A 20,294-nucleotide genomic window follows, 5' to 3' on the forward strand; every position below is an offset into this window, starting at 1 on the left:
AGGGATCAGCCTTTGGTTATATTACGCTTGGCATATTTCTTTGCCCTATAAACCTTTCTGCTTTTCTGGTGACCATAGTTAAAACTCACACTCATTTCATATTAAAATAGCCACATTTTTCATAGCACGGATGCAGCTTTTAGTCTTCAGCATTGCGAAGCATCCTGCTGGCATTTTGCTTCTCCTTTCTCATTCCTGAGTCTGAATTCTTCCTCACCTCATCAGAATATGGAAATCTATGCACAACACCTTTGATCCCTCAGAGCTGCTCCCACAGAATACAGCCCAGGCCTTGTAATCTTTGTAAGATCAGTTATGGACGGAGGTATTTGGCAGTCTGATTATTGCAACAACAAGATCCCTTCCTTTGCTTACAGCTGGGAATGCCACATCTGCTCTCCCAGTGCACTGAACAAAATCTTCTGGGTTAAGCAAGAGACCAGAAGGCCCGAAAGAAGCAGACAGGCCCCAGAGGGGAGCCCTCCTTTGCTCAATAGTTACCAAAGCAGAATTTAATGCTGCTACTGCAGTTTCATGTGGCAGAGCTAATTGTAATAGGGATCCTACAACGATGATGTCTTGCAGGAATGGAGGCAATAAGCTTTATAAGAGTAGGTGGTCTTGTGCCTTTAGATATTGGGAATAGAGTCTTTGGGTTCTCATGTGTGTTTATTTACCAATTTAATGGTCCCTGCTAACTCCTATGTAGGTAAGCAAAGTGGAAGCCTCAGACTTCAGCTTCTTTTTCCAGTTAGATTTCTACACAAAGTGGGACAATCTGAACATGACCTTAGATGTTAAAACAAAATTGCATCCATACTTGCTTCATTTGAATATGTCTCTGAACAGTTGAGCTAACATACAGTAAAATGCATACTGCTTTTTGTCCAGAGAAGCTTTGCCATATGGGCTGCTGAAAGAGACCATCTAGCCACAAGTTTCAAGTGAGTATTTGTCATGAAGCTGGGGCAGTTACTGAAATGACTGTGCTTTCACTCTATTGATTCTTGGCCCACCTAAATAAAATTACATTTGGCTTCAGATAATTCATTTTCTGTACCTGAATATCAGTTTGCTCTCTGCTGAGACCTATAAGCAAGAAATATAGTTGGTGGGCTAAATGGAAACGTTTTTCTCATTCTGAAATCATCTCATTATGGATTAAAAAAAAAAAAAAAAAAAAAAAAAAAGCACCATTGTGAGATACAGACCTGTAAATGCCAGCTCATATTTGTACCTTGTGAGATTTATTTCCAGGAGTCAGGCTGCTTACAGACACCACCAAAGTAATGAGAGGAGTGATGTGATGGGTCGATGAGCCAAAAAGGCACAGAGAGTTAAAGGACTGACAGTAGCAGTAGATGGGTTGATGGGTTAAAAGGATGCATGGAAATTTGGATGAGGCAGTCTCCTACATATTGGACTTAGTCACTGGCTGTCTAATTTGTGTCACTGTTGACTAGTAATGTAGCAGTAAAAATTTAGAAGGCTCAGAAACTTGAGAGGTGTATTTTTTGTCCAAGATGCTGATCTTCAGTGTTTGGATTTTCCCTGCGCATTATCTGTGCTTAGTCCCGCAGGCACCTGTTTTTTGAAAGCAGATGCAAATCTTCAGCATTAATAATTGTACATATGCAGTGAGGTACTCTACTGAGTTGCCTCTGTGATCATCAGCTGGCACGAAGGGGGCACCACTTAACTTTGGTTCTGGCTCATGCAGGAGACTTTAAGGATTCCTTGTACAGAGAGGATGCCATGTCTTGGTAAATGCAGACTGACTTATACCAGTCATTGTACAAGGAAATGGAAAACACAGTCTATAAGTCTGGCAAACAAGTTGATATGTTTAGTGCTTGTAATAGAGTTTTTTTGTTTGTTTGTTTTGTGTGGTTTTTTTTTGTGACGTATCTGAATCAATACTGTACAGTATTCAGACATTAAAAAAAAAAAAAACTGTTATTGTCTAATGCACAGATCCAGTGATCACAAAACGCTATGCATTAATATATGAAAAAGCTACATTTGAGATGGCTGGAAACAGAGGGTATGATTCTCCTTTCTCCTTTATCTTGTGGTTATTTAGTACCAGTCTAACCTTCTCAGAATCAGCAATGTTTAAATTTCTCTTTGCAGGGAATTTCTCTTTTACTGGTGTAAGGCTGAAGGCTTCCTTGATTATTTACTGGTGGTTACAACATAACCATTTCATTATATCGTGAGAGATGCACATAGCTCATCATATAGAAGTGTAGATATTTAACAGGTGCAAACCATTTTCCCTGGAGGTTAATAAAATGATTCCTGTTGATTTCAATGAGCATTGGACTGGGCCCTTAGTGCTGCTTTTCCCCATATGTTTTAAGATGAATGCTTCTTGCCAATATTTCCAGGTTTATTGTAGCTTCCTTATGCCTCAGGCAAGGAAAAACAACAGGACACAATGACAGCACATTATTGGAAGTAGCATGATAAATTCTAAATAGATATAATTAGCATGTGACCCATGAGAGACCTGCATATAATTAATATTGAAATATGGTGCATGCATTATATAGGAAAACATATTGTGTATTCAGAGCAGGGTGTTTGGAGAACAGAGGCCTGTCTGTAAATGGCTTGTCATTTTTTCATTTTAATCAGAATTGAAATTTCTGCACTTGAAGAAATACAGCACAATCATTAAAAACACTTGGACTTTAGAAATGACACCACCTGCTTCCTTTTCCTCCTTTTTTATTGTGACAGTGGAAAAAAATCCTTAAATCTTCAACTGGGGAAATAAGCACTAATGGGGAAACAGATCTCTGAGGAGCCAGCAGACTGACAAGCTGTTCATGAGCACGAGGCTTTTCAGCAAATAACATTCACTACTCTAGTAGCGTTTGGTAGATTATGTCGTATCTAGAAGTCCATCCTCATTCAAACCCAGCAAAGTGAATGAGTAACAGATACATAATGAGCATCCATGAAAAAGGGAAAGAACATCTCAGATATAAGGTGAAGATTAAGAGGGGTAAAGCCACAAGTGAACTGTGAATGTGTTGCCTTCTGAGTGACATTGAGTTCATATCACACAGCAGCTCATTACACATTCTGTTTATATCAGAGAGAAACAAATATTAAAGTTACTCCTTTATATTTCACATTAAATACAAAGAGTTCAAGGGAACTAAAAGACTTCATTATGGAATCTGATACTACCCTTTGTGTTATTCAGAGTCCTATTTTAAGTAAACTGCATAATTTTAGTGGGTTTTTAAAAGAGTATATATCAAATATTTAATTAACATTTATTCCGCAACATTAGAAGCTGAAGCTTTGGATTCAGGATATAATTTTTGCCAGAATGAATAAAAATAAAACAGATTTTAAGCGGAAGCAATAAATTTCATCTTAATTGTAACTCTAGAGAAGACTTTCTCACCAAAACACACATTATTTTTTCTCTCTGTAGCTCCAATTCTGGTCTCTGTAATTGACACAGGGCACTGTCCAGCTACACTTTGGGTTATATTAGTTCTCCTAGTTATATTTTTGCAGTGAGTTAAATGCAAGTTCATAGTTAAAGATTCAGGCAGTAGTATTCACAGACAGACTATGTCACGGTTTAATACTTAGTTGCAAATTCAACATTTTGGATTTTATGGCAATTCCGGCTGCTGCTACAGAAGGTATCCAGTATTTTTGCTCTTAAACTCCCGTATGTGTGGTTGTGTAATGGACTAAAGGAAGCCTGGCGTCTGCAGGCAGACTGTCTTGCATTGTGACCTTGCTGCATTTCCATAGTTAAATGAAGTTGGATTTGAGTCAGAGCTGTACAGAAGCTCTTTAAGGTAAACCCAGACTGCTGGGGGAAGTGCTGTCAGTACGCTGAATTCTGGCACTGTTCGTGCTTGGGACTGACGTCTCTGGTTTTTGAACCATGGCCCAATACAAAATTGAGCTTTCAAATGTGCGTTCATTAAAGATTGCATAACAGTGTTCACAGTAGTGGCATAATTGGACCTAACAGTTTGTTTCGCCATGTTTCATGTGTTCAGAGTGTTTTCTTCAATTAATAATTATTCTGCATTATTCTTTCCCTTTGCTAAATAGTTGTGTAATATTATGGTTGAAAACAATGAAATTCTTCCCTTACTGTGATTTTCAGCCAATTAGTTCTGGGCAACGGGTTGCCTGTGAAAACTCCTGACATGTCTCATGGCCAGAAGAAATAAAAAAATAAAGCAAACTGAGGTTATTATAGAGCAAATTACAGACTTCTGCACAACATTGCTCAGTATTGTTGCCTCTTGGCGAGCAAATATTTGGATGGCTATCCTATTAAAAAAGCAGAACTGTTTTGTGTTTAACAACATTAAATATTTTTAGATTGAATCTGATGCAGATTTAAAAGAATGCTGAAGAGGTTACAAACATAGAAATATAGGGAAAAAAGGGCGAGAGTGAGGTTCTTTGTGCAGGTCAAAATAATAAACTTATTTGGAAATGTTTACTAGCTGTGTCTTCAAAGTGATTGAGTCTCCAGATTGTCAACTTTTCACTACATGACAAAAATGTGTTTTAGAATAAAAGTTCTTTCCTTCTTTTTCAAAATACATGCATACATACCTACATACATACATAAACGTTACTGACTTCGATGCCAGTGATCAGGTTTCTTTTGGAGCAGAGAAGTATCCAGATTTCAAGAAAATGCAAAATAAATTTTAAATTGCTGCAGAATGTTTCATTAGTTCACATCCAGGATTATCCCGTTCTTACTCAGTGCTGATAGCAAACAGTTAATCTTTGGTATGCAATGTACAACATGGACCTTCAGATCTCAGGGAGACAGACGTGTTAATATGTGAAGTGAAACGTTTCCTAGGCCAGTGTTGTTTCATCTATGGCAGACCTGCTCTGCAGTTTTTTTATGATGCTTTGATTAGCAATGAAGCAAAGAAAATTATATTTCAGTTCATTCATATTGAAATCTACAGGAACCATTAAAATGGACGACTGAACTGGATGATTGGACTGGACTATTTCTGAAGACCACCAAACTTCTAGCAGTACTCTTTCCAAACAATGCATGGCTAGTACCAAAAAAAATCCAAACAATGCATGGCTAGTACGGACTATTTACAACATTTATTGTTAAAAAAAAGTACAGTGCCCTCACAGTTTCCCTGATTTCTCTAGTCACATAAATAGTCCACTGTTTTTGCTTCTTTTGTTGTTAAATAGTAAGCTCCAAATAAGAATTTTTGTCGGTAAATATTGCAAGTGTTTGTACTTTACACTTTCAAACAGTGAATGCCATTTTAAAGTCGTTACAAGGTGCTGGTAGTATACAAAATAATGTTTCTGATGGTAAAATTGCCAGTTACATGTAGTAATTCCTTCGTTGACTGTCAGACCTGTCATATTGCAGAAAGGTAGGTCACTTGAATTGGTTATTAATGGATCTATTCAAAAATAAGCATTTAGAATTTTTTTCCACACAAAAAAAAAAAAAGACAAACTGCATCATTTTCTGTGTGAAGCAAGTAATATTTTTATTCTTTTTAGCTGATTAATAACCTGTGATACCTACAGCAGTAATTTCAGGATCATGCCATTATTTGCAAATTCTTCATTTTTTCATTTCTTAAGAAAATATTAAAATTGCAGTTGGACACAGTAGACAGGCCCATGCATCATTGAAGGAACCAGTAATTTATGATGCAGTTGGAACTCTATATTAACATTTCACGCTGTAATGAAGTTTCATATCGAACAAGTTCAGGAGTGATTTTATGATTAAATAATTTGAAAATGCTATTACAACTTTGCATTTCTCTTCAGATTTTCAGTATGTCTTTTTTTTTTTATTATTTTGGTGCACTCCATTAATCAAACCCACATAAGCTTTGTTAGGTCATGCTCCTTCCATCACCTATTTATGCAGGCATGTAGTGATTAGGTCAAACAACGTGAGACTTTTTTTGTTTGGTTGGTTTGTTTTTTGTTGGTGGTGCTTTCTGTTTTTTTGTTTGGTTGGTTGGTTGCTGTTTTTTGTGTTTTTGTTTGTTTGTTTTGTGTTTTTTTTTTTTGTTTGTTTGTTTTTCCCTAAAACCTGGGAGTTAGATATAAAATAAATACTGCTCTACTTTTAATCAGTTGGTGGTGGTGAGGTCGTCTTTATACTCAGGCCATCACACTGTGACTTATACCTCAACTAGGTGTCTCTACCTTTTGAATAGTTAATGTTCATTAACTATTCACTTCCTTTGTTATGGAGCTCTCAAGGCACAGAGCTGTGTACTAAGTAAATACTGGTGGCTCCAATCCTCATTGATATTTTGGGTATATCTGGTCCTTCAGAATCTGACAGATTTCTCCTGATGCTACCTCTCAGCACTGCGATCCTTTGCACAAGTAGAAGCATGCACTGAGCTGAGAGGACAGGTCTGAGATTTCTAAGGGCTTCTTGGCAGAGGGGATGCTTGATCTCAAGTCTCCTAAATCACTTGCTTGAACCTAAGTCCGTGTTTTGGAAAATAAGTAGAATCATTCTGCGTGTCCATGAAGTGCTGATGGTAATGGATGTATACCAACAAATGTGGGGTTTGAGCACAGAAGCAACTGCAGGTGCTTTTTTTGAGTAATAGAGACTTCAGTCTATACAGCCCATTAAAAATAAACTGGGGTACAATGCATTAATGCCTTATGCACTTTTAATTAAATAGGAGTTCTATTGAGTTTGCTGGTTGCCAACCCCCATTAATATCCCCATTTCTCGTGTGGAGATCTGTGAAATTGAATCCCTCCTGCAAAATTATACGAAGCCACCTTTCATCCTGCGACTTAGCAAAGACCTTTGGTCCTTGTTTCTCGCCACTTTTCCTCAGCTATAGCACTTGTCAGTTTGTATTATGCATACTTGTAAATAACAGAAAATGAAAAAAGATATTATCTAGGTGGAAGGTGATGGAGTTTTTGCAATGTGCGCTTTGAATAATCTCAAAATGGAATTGTAGTGTTAAATGCATATATATATTTGTTATGCAAATATATAGTTGTATTTATAATTTGTATTATATGTATAATTATGTGTGTATTGTATATATACCTATACATATACATACATATATATATACACATAAATAAATGAAATTATAACTTCATAAGCATTTACTTTTCCAGTAATAGCTAAGCACTGGTCCCGAAAGATATAGCAGGAGTTTTGCCATTGATATCAACAGTGTTGTTACCAGCATGCCAAGAGGATAAAATAAAAAATAAAACTGTCCCATACATTTTATTCCCTGAATTTACTTCCTTTTACTTCAGCAGTAGAGCTGGCCATGGTCTTTGCGAAGTCAAAATACCTAATGAGGAAAGAGATCCTGAAGTGAATGCTGTTGTTCAAGTCAATCCTGCAGCTGAGAATGAGGATCGGAAGGCTGTATGCACAAAATACAGCAGCTCTGACTTTATCCAGGAAGCTCATCAAGACAGAAAGACCCGCAAAGCTGGTATTTTTGCATTCACAACAAACTCGTAATGCCGAGAGATGTGGTTATAATCTGAATGGAATGAAATGTGGAGCTTTAAATGGCCACTCTCTGCCCTGTTCTTCTCTCTTTGTAAAGGTTAAACTCAGCAATCCGATAGGGATTTCTTGTGTAGAATTGAATTTCTGATGTTTTTAATCCCCCTACCATTGGTTTATTGCATAAGAAGCATGTCAGGGACCAGAAAGGGAATGTCTGGAGGGTTCAGCAATGCAGAGCCAACAGAATGGTTCCAGATGCTGTGAAGAGGAGCAGGCTTCCAGCTGTTGCAACTGTCAGTGCAGACCAAATACCCTGTCCCCAAGTCCCAAGGAAAATGTGGGTGGTGGGACACCCCAGACACAGCTGAGATGGATTTGCTGTAGTTCTGAATCTGAAAGTTTTGCTCCTCTTTTATCACTGAACTGTAAAATAAAAAATACGCATTTGTAGACTGTTATCTGTGGGCCTTGCCAGAGATATGTCATCTGATTATGCATGTAGGTAGCGTTTAACGTAATCTGCCCTGACACATTCATAAGATAAGACAAAAATAATATTTTATCACCATGCAGTAACAGCCCCTTATGAAACTCCCAAGTCTTAATTAGGGATTTCTCTCCAGGTTCCCACTTGTCTGATGACCACATAAATGTCTAAATTAGACAATTAATACAGTCCATACTGCGTGATAGCATACAGCAATTTAAAGCCCTAGGCAATAAGTCCAACAGAAACATTTCCCTTTTATATTGCTCGGGATTCAGCTAAATATTTTCAGCTAGATGTTCCTCTTACAATATTGATTTCACTTTTTAACTTCTTTATAGCTTCTGTGAGGGAGTGCTATTGTCTCCACTCCCCATAAAATCTGATAGATGAAAGGATTGAAAGGGTAGTTTATGATATTTGGCATAAATGACATTTTAAATTTTCTCTCAGATTTTAAGCAGTATTTGTACTATTCTGTGGTCTGTAGTGTGCAGATTAGTATACATATAAGATGTACTCATTCTATAGTGGGAAAATCTACCTGGTGCTTCATTTATATTCCAAATCTATTATCTCTATTTTTCTTAGCAGAAAGCTTCTTGCAAATTCAAACAGGAGCTTTCAAGTTTCTTATCCATTTCTACCACTGCAGGAATTATGTCTAATATTTAAACAAGTTTTTAGTGAGTGAGACTAACACTGAGAAGTAATATCTTAGTCTCTTAGTAGTATAAAGCCATTCAGTTTTTTCCCTTGATTGTTCTTTCAACGTAAGTAGTTGTATTCGCTTTTTTCCAAGCAATTACTAAAGATAAAACAGTCCACAAAAGCAAGTTTTTAGAATGTTAGAACAATAACTGTAATGCCAAAATCTGTACAATTTATAAAAGCAATGGGCTGATGTATACTGAGCGTTCTCAGAATTTATTAGTGTGAATTGCCAGGAGCTGAAAAATTGATTAAAATGTAATAGATTTAGGTAGGCAAGATGGCCAGCCTTCAGCCAGAGTAGCATTAAGTTAAACTTTCAAAGAAGAATACATTCTTGTAGTTTCTGAACCATTGTTTTGAATCCATTTCAGACAGCGTATACAAAAATGGCAATTACACATAGCACACATACACAGCATGTTCATGTTGGCACCAGCAATGGCTTCAAATATAAGTACTGATGTCCCAACAGCATCAAACTGCTTATAAATACAGCATCTCTTAATGATGAAGGGACTCCAGGACTGAACTTGGGATCAACAGCTGTGGGCAAACACAGCTGTGAATTCCCAAAGCCAAACAGTAAAGCACTATAGGACTGTGTTCACTGTCTAATGCTCTCTTGTACAACTTGTGTCTCTTAAATGAAGAGATTCAAAAAATAACTTGAAAGCCCTTGCAGGTCCAACCAGGAACAAGGTGGAGAATACATGTGGGAAAGGATTTGAGATTAATTTTCCAGTACAAGGCAGCTGGATAGGTGGGACCACAATTTTGGAATGCAGAGGTGCTGAGGATCTGCTCTCTGATGATGAACCCACTGATAGTCACAAACTTGCCAGAGAAATTTTGGACCAATGTAAATACATTTTCAATTGAAAATGTGTAAATGCATGTTTCAAACATGTAAATAAAATATTTCAAAATTTGCGAAACAATATGTTGACTAATTCATATATTTCAGTTAGAATTTATCTATTTTTTGAGATTTCAAGTTTTTCCTTGCTTGGGACAGCTTATTACTTTAATATGTGAAAAGCTTAGTATGGATGGAGAATACTTTCTAGGATCACCTAAGAGTTATCTGCTAGATCATTGTTTTATGCAAATTCTTGATTTCTTTTTTAAGATTTTTAGAGTTGCATGGGAAAGAAGTAACTGTCAGAAGAATCATATTGCTTCTGAATCTGCAGCTGACCTTGTTTGTGACACTCTAATTTTGCATTTCTCCTGCTCTCTCCTTAGGACATTTTGGATTAGCTTCTGCTTCTTGTTATGTGTTTACATCTAGCTACTTTGAAGGACTTAGAAATGATTTTATAATATAAATAACTCATATAAAGTTAATTGGGTGTTGTCATTTCCTCTAAAATTGAAAAGGGTTCATTCTTCTGTTAAAAGTTTACTTATCTTTCATCTCTTCTATTCATTGTTATCAGATTTTCTGGTATAAAACTGATTTACCTGTGATATTTCTTTCTCTCCTGAGAAATTCGCATCTGTCTCTAGCATCTGTCTCTAACTTCATTTAAAAACAGTGGGGGAGGAACATTAATTTTATGGATATATTTGTATCAGTGTATTTCCATCAATAAATCATTTGTTATTTTCGAGGAGAACCTGAAACCTCTACCTATTAATATTTTCAGAAGCAGAGATGATGCACAGCAGCTAAAAATAATCTCATGGAGCAAAAATGAAAAATATTGAGGAGTCAATGTTGTGAGTTAACACTAGCATCTTCTGAATAGTTCTACCTGAGAACAACTAAAGAATCAGCAAAGCATTGGTTTGTTTCAGGAAAATTTATAGCAGTAATCAGTTCCTGTACAGCTTTGATACCCTTTCAGCTTGTGACTCTTGATTTAAATCACTTCTCTGGGAAGACAGTGTATGAGCTGGCACCCTGCACACAAACACAGCCCACAGAAGGAGCAAATCCTCTCTGCAGAAGTTCCACCTCTTTTCTAAAGATGGTTAGCTCAGCAGACGAATTCTATAGGCATATAGATCAGGCTTCAGAGTGAGGAAATGTTTTAGGGTCCTTTGGTCTGATCAAATATGCCCAGTCCCAGATGTCAGATTGTGTCTGGGACCAGGAGGGGTCATGGAACATGAGTGACGGTTCAGTGCTCCATCCTTTCTCCGCATCTTTCCTTTGTTTTCTAGGATGTACCAGTGGTAGAGAAGAGAAAAGGAGAAAGCTGCTTCACCCACTGAGGCTGAATAAATTGCTTCTTCTTTAGAATAGGAGGCAAGTCTTGTGATTCCTGAACTCAGTCTCTCCATTCTTGGGATAGCAGTTTTTTCCACTGATCCATACCCAGGACATATTGCACCAGCCACGACTGAGAGGCAACATGTATAGCTGCTTGGGGCAAGAGATTGCATGGGTGTCAAAATGTCAGAATAGTTCCTTTCTCTGCTGTATTTACACCTCTCCTGGGACTGAGGATAGACAAAGTTGCAAGCTTGCATTCTCCTTCTAAATTTATATCCTATTTTTACAGTGCACGTTTTCTGGAGGGTGAGAGGGTGTAAATATACATGTAGATATGTACTCCAGAAGGAACATACTCTTTTTTTGTGTGTGTGTGTAAATTGATATGAAGTAGGGTATGTTTTAAGAATAATATTAGTTGTTTGAGAATAATAGCAATAATTAACTAATACCAGTTTGTTTCTCTGGTATTACTGGGTGTGTACTTCAGGTTTAAACACCCATAAGCTTGGAGAAGACAATACTAATAATTAAGAAGGGACAAAATAAGCCAGATAAAGCTTTTAAAAAATTAGAATTGTTTTCGGTAATCCTCCATTTTAGAAGCTGCATGCCTGGGCTCAATCTTTGGATTTCTTTAATCATCTGGATTGGCCTGTTCTTCCTCCTGATTTATCCAGTGCCACAGAAGGATTAAACCAGCATAATGGACACTTGTTAAGTGTCTACATCAGTCTAATCAGCTTGACAGTGCTCTGGTTTATTCCTCCCTGTAAATGCGGTATCATAAAGATGCTGTACTGTATATAGCACCACTTAGTGGCAGAAAGTCTACTTCAAATGCTCCCGAAATCTAATCCGAGGAATTTTGTTCCGAGTCAAAACAAAACAAAACAGCGTGTCCCTTTTTCCTCCTTTCTGACTTTTTACATTCAGAGCCTCAGATTTCAAAATGCTGCTAGGAGTCTCTCTCCAGCACAACTGCACTTTGGCTCTGAGCAAACAGTCACAGCACACCCCACTCCCATCCCTTTTCTTCATTTCCCTGTGTGTGTATGTTCCTGATTCGGCTGTGCCCACGAAGGTGGACAGGTATCCTTTGCCTATATTAGTGGCTGACAGAAACAGTAAACCTTATGTTGTATGTCTCGTCTAAACAAAAAGGTGCTACCCTAACTGCTGTTATACTCGGTTCTGAATACAATGCACAGAACAGAAAATAGGAAAATATCACAAAGAAGATATATGCCTGCATTCAGTAGCCAGAGAATATCAAAACAACACAGGCAGGTAGTTTTCTTTGCAGGAGATTGGGGTCAGGGATGTTTATCATGTGATACTTAAGCAATTTGTTTACTGTACTGAATGTTAATAATGTTAGCATGAACTTTCTAACTTTTGGGATACAAAGAAAATCAATCAGTATTTAGAGGTAAAGTAACCTATAATAACCGATGATGCCTGGAACATTAAAACAGACTGATGCCAATATTTTCAACAAAATGCACCGAACCTTTCCAAGGGATATTGTGCTGTCATATCGCAAACGCTGCTCTGGTGAGAAGAACTGGGACATAATCAAGACACGTGAAGTAAAATTTAGTGTTTATTTCCAAAACACATACAGGACAGGCAATAGTAGGGTTCAAACCTTGGGTTTAAGTTTACTGTCTTGTTCTGTAACACTAATTTTGTTTTGCTGAGTGTTTCCTTACAGTACTTATAGAAATGACTCTTTTCAAACCATAGATTCGCACGTTATGGTTATAAGGAAATTGGAAAATGGTAGTGGTAGAGATGGCAAATTCCATTCATTTTGTAAAATTCATCACAAGCTTCTGCCGTTTCTTTCAAAAGTCCTATCAGGTGTCGTGTTTCTGATCATGTGCATCAGTTATTCCAATACAGTATTGAGAAACAATTTTTTCAATCAGTTATGTGTCCAAAATACATATGCAATCGTGCATCTGAGTTGTGTGTACAATTACTGAGAATCCATGCGTGCATTGGGTAATTTCTCACATAAATGCACTTAATTAGTCATCTGTGCATGAGTTTTCCTATTTGCATACATCCTTATGGCAATTTTGCATGCAAATTAAGCACTTTATATATATATATGTAAAAGTTTGACTCTCATCATGTTTACTAAACAGAAGCTTATGTTAGATCTGGAATAAAATAATTGACTTGTCTGACAGCGTACAATACAATGTGGTAGCTTTCATATGGATTATCATGGCATCTGCATCCTGCTGAGGTTTCACAGCAAGGTTACTGGGTTTCTCTCTCATAAAAGACTTAAGGATCAGCTGTGTAAATGACCATTCTGTTGAAATATCCAGGTAGCTAAAGCACAGGTTCCTGATGCAGCCTGTAACTCATACCAGGTATAATTTGTGTTTGTTGTTAAAACGTTGTAATAAAAATGTCCCATCTAAATCCTGTGCTTCTTCCTAGGCTAAAATAAAATCTGTTACATGATTTTGCCATCTCCTATCGATGGATTAGCACAAACGCAAAAACTGAAGAAATGTCATTTACAATAAGCTTTGTTACGCCACAAACCTGCCGCCTGTAGCTCACAGTGGAAGATGGTGCAGGGACCTGCCCAGCATTTCTCTCTCACAGAGACCAAGAGCACACACTCATCCACTGCCTCTCAGTTACTCTTTGGCAGGGGATCCCTGGTCTTGGATGTACCGATAGTTTTAGTGCCTACACGTGTCCTAGACAAAGTTAGAGCCTGGCTGGAAAGCATGTGTGTAGCTGGTGATGTGAGACCACAGGATCCACTCACAAGTGCTAACAGGAAAATCACAGATTGCCTCGCTAGATGAATGCATGAGCTTGAAAAAATAATCTTTAGAGTTCAGATATTTCTAGACATTGGTAAACGCAGCAGTTATCCTGTAGACAGAACTCTTTGGGCTCATGCAAGAACCTCACCAACATCCAGAAATAGAAAGTGTCGGTTGAACAGTAGAGTTAGGTGATAACTGGCAGTGGTAGTTAACAAAATTTTAACCCGCGTGAGTCTACACTTCCTTTCTGTGTGTGTGGGTGGAGGACTTTTTGTTTTTATTATTCTTGGCTCACAGTCAGTCCATATCATTCATTTGACAATGCATACAGAATTCCTAAATAGTTCCCTTCCTTTCATCTCTCAGCTTTATTTAACGTAGGCATGTTATGTTATTAGGAGAACTCCTCCACTCCATATTATTACCCTCATTTATAGATAAACCAGGGATTCAGATGTTCACAGAAATTTCATACACATCTTGAACTTGACTGAAGTTGTACAACAACAAACTATACATTTCTCACTACCTTTTTAATTGGGAATATGCTGAATCTCTTTCAGCGTGTGATATTTTGTCATAAAGTAATCTCTTACACATCTCTCCCTCTCTTTCTCCTCTTTCCAAATTTCCTCATTTTTACAGTTCTACTATCCATGTCCATTTACTGTCAAAGCTATCTCCTGTGAAGTGCTTTGTCTTCCAGGTGTTTTTTGACTAAAAACGCTGACAGCTCTAGAAAATGACTTATTTTTTAAAAGGTAACTGGCTTTCTCCGAGGAGCTCTGCCTCAGCATTTAGCATGCACACACACACACTATTTAGAGTATCTACTGAGGTGCTAAAACTGTTGGATATATTCAGTAGGAGAAAATATTTGGGAGGCATACAAACAAGCTGGGAGCCACAAAAGGTAGAGAGTGCTCAGAATGTAACTTCTATTTATGCTTTACCAATCTGTGCAGAAGAAAACTTTTTTTTTTTTTTTTTTCTGATAAAGAAGAAAAACATGTATTGTCAATAATATAAGAAAGTCTGATCTGTACCCTGTGTTTTTGTTAAATAAAAGTATGTTTCTTTACCAATATTGCTGCTTGTACCAGTGTAACTTGCTTTCAGATCTGGACTGGAATAAATTGTATAATATGAACACTTCAACGTCAATAGAGTCATGTCCTCCAAAAGTGGGGAGTGGGAGGGAAGGGAAGGAAATGGCGAAGTGATGAGAATTGCTGCTATAAACAAAACCAGAAAATCTGCAAGTCTGGAAAATCCTCATTCTCCTTCAGCAGTCCCTAGAAGAACCTGGGGACATAAAATTAAATTACACTGATATTCATTCGGAAATTTTTGTGTGCAAAGAGTAGAAACTAGAGAACTATAGGGCTTCAGAGGTTAATTCCTGCCCACTTCCTCTGGTATCTTGTTGAATTTGTAAGTGGGAACATGGCCAGGGGCAGGACTTGTTAGATAAAGTGTCCCCTCCTCAGCCGCTGAGGAGGGTGCATGGAGAGGATGGGAAGGAAATCACTTGTTTTATATTATTTCAATGATGTTCTTCTCAGATTGCTGTTATAATGTAAAGGCTACTGTGAATGCAACCATTTCAGATGATGACTACTTTAGGTAACTCTTTGTTTCTGAGGTGATGGCGCAATCATGCTTAAACACACTCTTGTATGAAGAGCACCTTAAAATCAGCAAGGTTTTCAAGGCTGCTTGGGAAATTGGGAAACTGTGGTCTTCCACCCACTTGTGAAGTGGCACAATAGATATTAATCTTTTTTTTTTTTTCTTTTTTTTTTCACTAAATCTGGTGGGGTTTCATTGTTTCTGTGAATAAGAGGCATTGCGTCACAGAGCAGCCTGGGAAGCTAACTGAGTCTTGTGCTGTGTTAGGCATCCCTTGTGATTTTCTGTGTCTGAGGCACAGAGGTTGTCTCTGAAGTTGTTAGCAAGGGCATCTTGACATAAATAAGCACCCATTGTATCTCCTGAGAATAATCTGAATTCTGCGTGTTTTTTGTTTGTTTGTTTTGTTTCTGGTTTCTAGTACCACTGCTTTAAAGTGCAGTTCAATGCATTGATAGAAATCTTAAACTGCTCAGACTACTGTTGCCTGATTCTTTAGTTTTTGCAAGAATATAACAAATTAAACCCTCCCCCGCGCCCCCCCCCCCAAAAAAAAAAAAAAAAAAAAGAAAAGAAAATGTGGTAGAAGTGTTACTGTTCTGCATAGGTCAGTTGGGTTTTACAATACTAAAGTAAGAATGACATTAGTTTAAGGTGTGTTACCTCACCTATGGTGAAACATACAGAATTGGGATCTCTAAATTGATTTTAATATAGCCATTGCTGGCAAGCTGCCATCATTGCCTGCACAGTTCAGTGAGGAGACCACAGCGTGCCTCGTAATTGGAGGTCAGACTACACTAACGTTGGCCTCCCTTGGTCACTGTAATTAACCGAGCAGGAAGGTTTTGTATAGGGCCTCTGAAGTTGTATTTTCCTCATTGCCATTCACATTACCAACTCAGAAGCAGAATCAATAGGAGCCACAACATACTGATGAGAAGGTAGTGTAAAAGAGAGAAAGTTCAAATTCCTTGGTATCACAGCACATCTGGCAGGACTGAAAATGTGACTTCAAAAGATCTGTTTAACCAGAAAGATAGCTGCATCTTTCTCGCCATCCCTGCACACAGGTAGCACATGCAGGGCAGTACAGAATCAGCTTAGTTAATGAATATTCTGTCCTTGTTCTGTGCTCCTTTTTCCTATGTATTCTTCCTTCAATTCATTTTCTCCTCTGTGACTCATCATTTTGTCTTTAGATTTGTACTAGAGCCAGATCATAAGAAATCAGGATCTTGAGCTGTGCCCAACCATTCGTGTAGTTCCACCAATTTGCTGTTGCTTTTAAGAATTACATAAAGGTACTAAAGTCTGGTTTTTACTGTTAGTTATTTTCCCTCTGTGGTTATGCTCTTCCTACTCAGGAGCTTCTTTGTTTCCTGTGTTGGCTTCTGTCTAGATCTGGTAGGTACTTACATCTCTTCCTCATAAGTAATTTCTCCACAGCTTTGTCTTATCATTAACTTTACTCTTCAGTTTCATCCTGTCCCACCTGCCCTGTACATTCTAAAAAGATCCCACATGTAGAGTAAATCTGAAGGCATTCACTTCGGTTTTGAACTGCTGGCACAAATTCATAAATTGTCTTTATCAATCCAGAAGCATCATTGTTTCTCATGTTGTGTATATATGCATTCCTTTGTTATTGCTTTTGACACAAACAAAACCTCTCTGATTCACCAGTTAAGTAGCTATCTCCTATTTAAGAAGCAAGAATCATCAGATCAAATAGAAGATACCTGAAGTGTGGTCTACGCAATGTATGTTTCATTTTTCCTTGTTTGTCAGATTTTTAATAAAAACACTTATTATCCTTAGCATCTAGGCCATAAGTATTTAGTTGAGTTCAGTGTAATATTTACTTAACAGAGAACTGAACAGGTTAAGCCAGCAGGAATATTTCCCAAATAAGAAATTCAGATATCAGCCCTAAGCTAGGAAGGGAAAAGTCTCTTGAGACTTTGTTTTCTCACTTCCTGTCCATTTAATTTGTTATTCCCATGCTTTCATGTATTTGATAGCTGCTTGACAATTTTATTGTGTGTTGTACTGTCCCTCAGTGATCACACCTTCCTCTCTCTTTCTCTACCCATGGAAACACAGCTCACATCTGATACTCATCTCCTTTACTAACAGTTCTATTGTCCCCTTGATACGTACGTGCAACTCCCACTGCTGTCAATAGGAATTACGTATGTGCATCAAGGAGAGAAAAATCCCTTGTGTACTCTGTTCTCCTCATTATCTTGGCACAGTCAGTTCTGTAGATGTCTCATCTATGAGCCTTTTATTCTCTTGAGCGTTGTGTAGGATAGCAAGTTGGCTCTTAAGATCAGCAGTTTTGCTCTTGAGGTGTTTAGCAAGTTGATTTAATGTGCACATATACACTCTTAAATGTCTTCATCCAGCTAAATCCACATATTGTAGCATTCGTACGTTAGACGGGAGAGCTTCCTGTTTCCTTTTTATGCAAGAATAGCAATTGATAACCAGTCTCCCAACAGACTCAAAGTGAAGTAAGAATCTGAAGCTAACCCTCTCAAATAACGCATGTTCAGCCCCAGCTCAGACCTGTACTCTTAAATGCAGTAACTTGTGAAAGTTCAGTAGCTACAAAAACATAAATGGCATATTTTAATTTTTCTTAAAGACCTGCAGGAGGGCATTTTTTGAACACTTCACGTTAATAGCTTCCAAACAAGGAGATGGTTTAAAAGTTAGCTAATCAGTTAGCAAAACTATAATTCCTTCCAGAACTTAGTCAGTGTTGAGAGTTGATGGAAGAAGGTGGAGTGAAAACCACCACACCGTAAACCAGTGATTTCCACTGGCTGAACACTGGACTTGTACTCTCCTTTTCGGATTATCTGATCCTTCTGGAAACACCTCACTTTGTGAAACTACCTTTGGTCTCACATAGGTCAGTGTTAATGAAGATGCAATTGGAAAACATACCCAGAAAGAATAACTCACTCCATTTGCAGTCATTCCCCACGAATAGAATTAGTAACTACAGCTTAGGAAAGAGGGATGGCAAACTAGTTCGGGAAAAAAATCAATTTGCCATCAGATTAGGAATCAACTGTAAACATGTTGAAGAATTCTATTTTTTTTTCACTACTGCTCTGCCTTTTCTTCACAATCTGTTGTGGTGTCAGACTTATTTTGACAATACTTGTAGAACTTGTCATATTAACAAAGTTATCAAAGAGAGTAAGCACATGCATAGCAACAGCTGTAGTCCAGCAAGAGTCAAAATAACTGGCCATAGGTATGCAGAAAGAAATATTCACACTTTAGTTGCGCAAATCCGAAATATCCCCAGAAGTCTCCAGAGTACTCGTAGTTCTATTTACATAGCAGGAGCAGCTGCCCTTCAGCCTAGTACAATCTCCTCCAAACTTTGGAATTTAGGATAAAAATACAAGGAACAAATTTAGATTATTGTATGTATATATAAGGATTTATTTTTGCTATCATAGTGTCAACTGATTATTTTTGATTTTGTTCGTGTTTCATAAAAAAGGGGTATACACTAAATTCTGTAAAATGATGGGATTTTTTTGATGTTATATAATGTACTCAGAAATTCTTGTTTAAAAACTAAACAAACCCTATAATCCACCAAGACTGTAAATTGGTGGGGTAGGAACAGTCTTTTCATTATACGTGCCTACAGAGCTTACCACAGTTCGTCGCTAACATCTCTAGGTGTTAACACAATGCTATTAAATCTACTCAATAGCAAAAGATGCAGTCAGTGGATTTATGTGTCTCATTCCTTCGAAAATGTGTGAATCTAACAGAATAGTTTAATGGCTAGATTTTTCAGCCACGATGTCTGATTTTGCACGTACGTCAGATAGTATGCATCTATTTATGCAAATCGATGTTGGATTTATATGCACAAAATATACATGCCTGAGAACGCTTATTTGCGGAGTTGAGCTGCATTCAGAATGGGAAAAGATCATATTTGGATGCCAGGTTCAGGCTGGATGGGAATAACAGGAGCCGTACTTAGCACTTGAAATTGCTGCTTTCCCTTTCCAGAGTACTGCACAAACCCAAACTGACTGGGGTGTTGCTTTCCGGGCCTGCTTTGATCTGCCTGTATTTTTACAGCAGGAACCCTCTCGTTTAGTGGAGTTAGCTTTACTCCCTACTGATGTGAACGTGGACCGGGCCTGACACACCTGTTTCCCTTGAGGTGAAGGACTGGGTCATTTAAACCACCGAGGAGCCAGTTCCTTTTTCTGCCTTTACCCTTTTCCTGCCCAAAGCTGGACTGAGGCGAGGGCAGCGCTCGAAGGCGGGAGCCCCGCTGTGAGGGGCTGCCCGTGGCTGAAATTTGGCACAGGCCTCTGCAGCGAAGGGGCTGCGTTTCCTCAGGGCAGGCCACTTTTCCTCACATATTTGTGCTTTTTTCTCTCTGAGTACGCTAGCTTTTCTTCTCTTCGTGTATTAGCTTTCCTCACTGACACACTGGTTTCTCCTGTGGATGTGCTTCTCCCCCCACACACAGCCTTCTTCTCACGGAGAAGCTGGGCTTTTCTCACAGAAAGAAAAAGCTGGGCTTTTCTCACAGAATCCACTCATCTTTCCCACGTGTGATCTGTCCTTACAGATATATGAGTTTTTCACCTGGATGCATTAGGTTTTTCCCCACTGGCTGCTTTTCCCCCGAGTACTTTACTTCTTTCCCCTGAAGACCCTTCTTTTTCCTCAGCGGATACATTTTTTCCTGCTGGTACACTAGTTTATCCCTCACCAAACACATCTTTCCTCAGATATGCTGTTATTTTGCCTAACTACTCAAGCTTTTCTATCCGTTTTTTTCCCCGAGCTTTGTTGCCCGCTGTCTCTGTGCGCTCACAGAGCTCCACAAAACGTGGGCAGGTCCAGGTCCAG

At 38.1% G+C, this 20,294-nt stretch overlaps 1 protein-coding gene across 1 annotated transcript in view; it reads left to right on the top strand.

Moving 5' to 3' along the window:
* CDH4 (cadherin 4) overlaps window positions 1-20,294 on the top strand; it is a 657,011-nt gene that overhangs the window by 184,681 nt on the left and 452,036 nt on the right. The gene's annotated exons all lie outside the window — the stretch shown is intronic.

The sequence above is a fragment of the Cygnus olor genome, chromosome 16 (assembly GCF_009769625.2).
Source record: "Cygnus olor isolate bCygOlo1 chromosome 16, bCygOlo1.pri.v2, whole genome shotgun sequence".
In the NCBI taxonomy this organism is placed as follows: Eukaryota; Metazoa; Chordata; class Aves; order Anseriformes; family Anatidae; genus Cygnus; species Cygnus olor.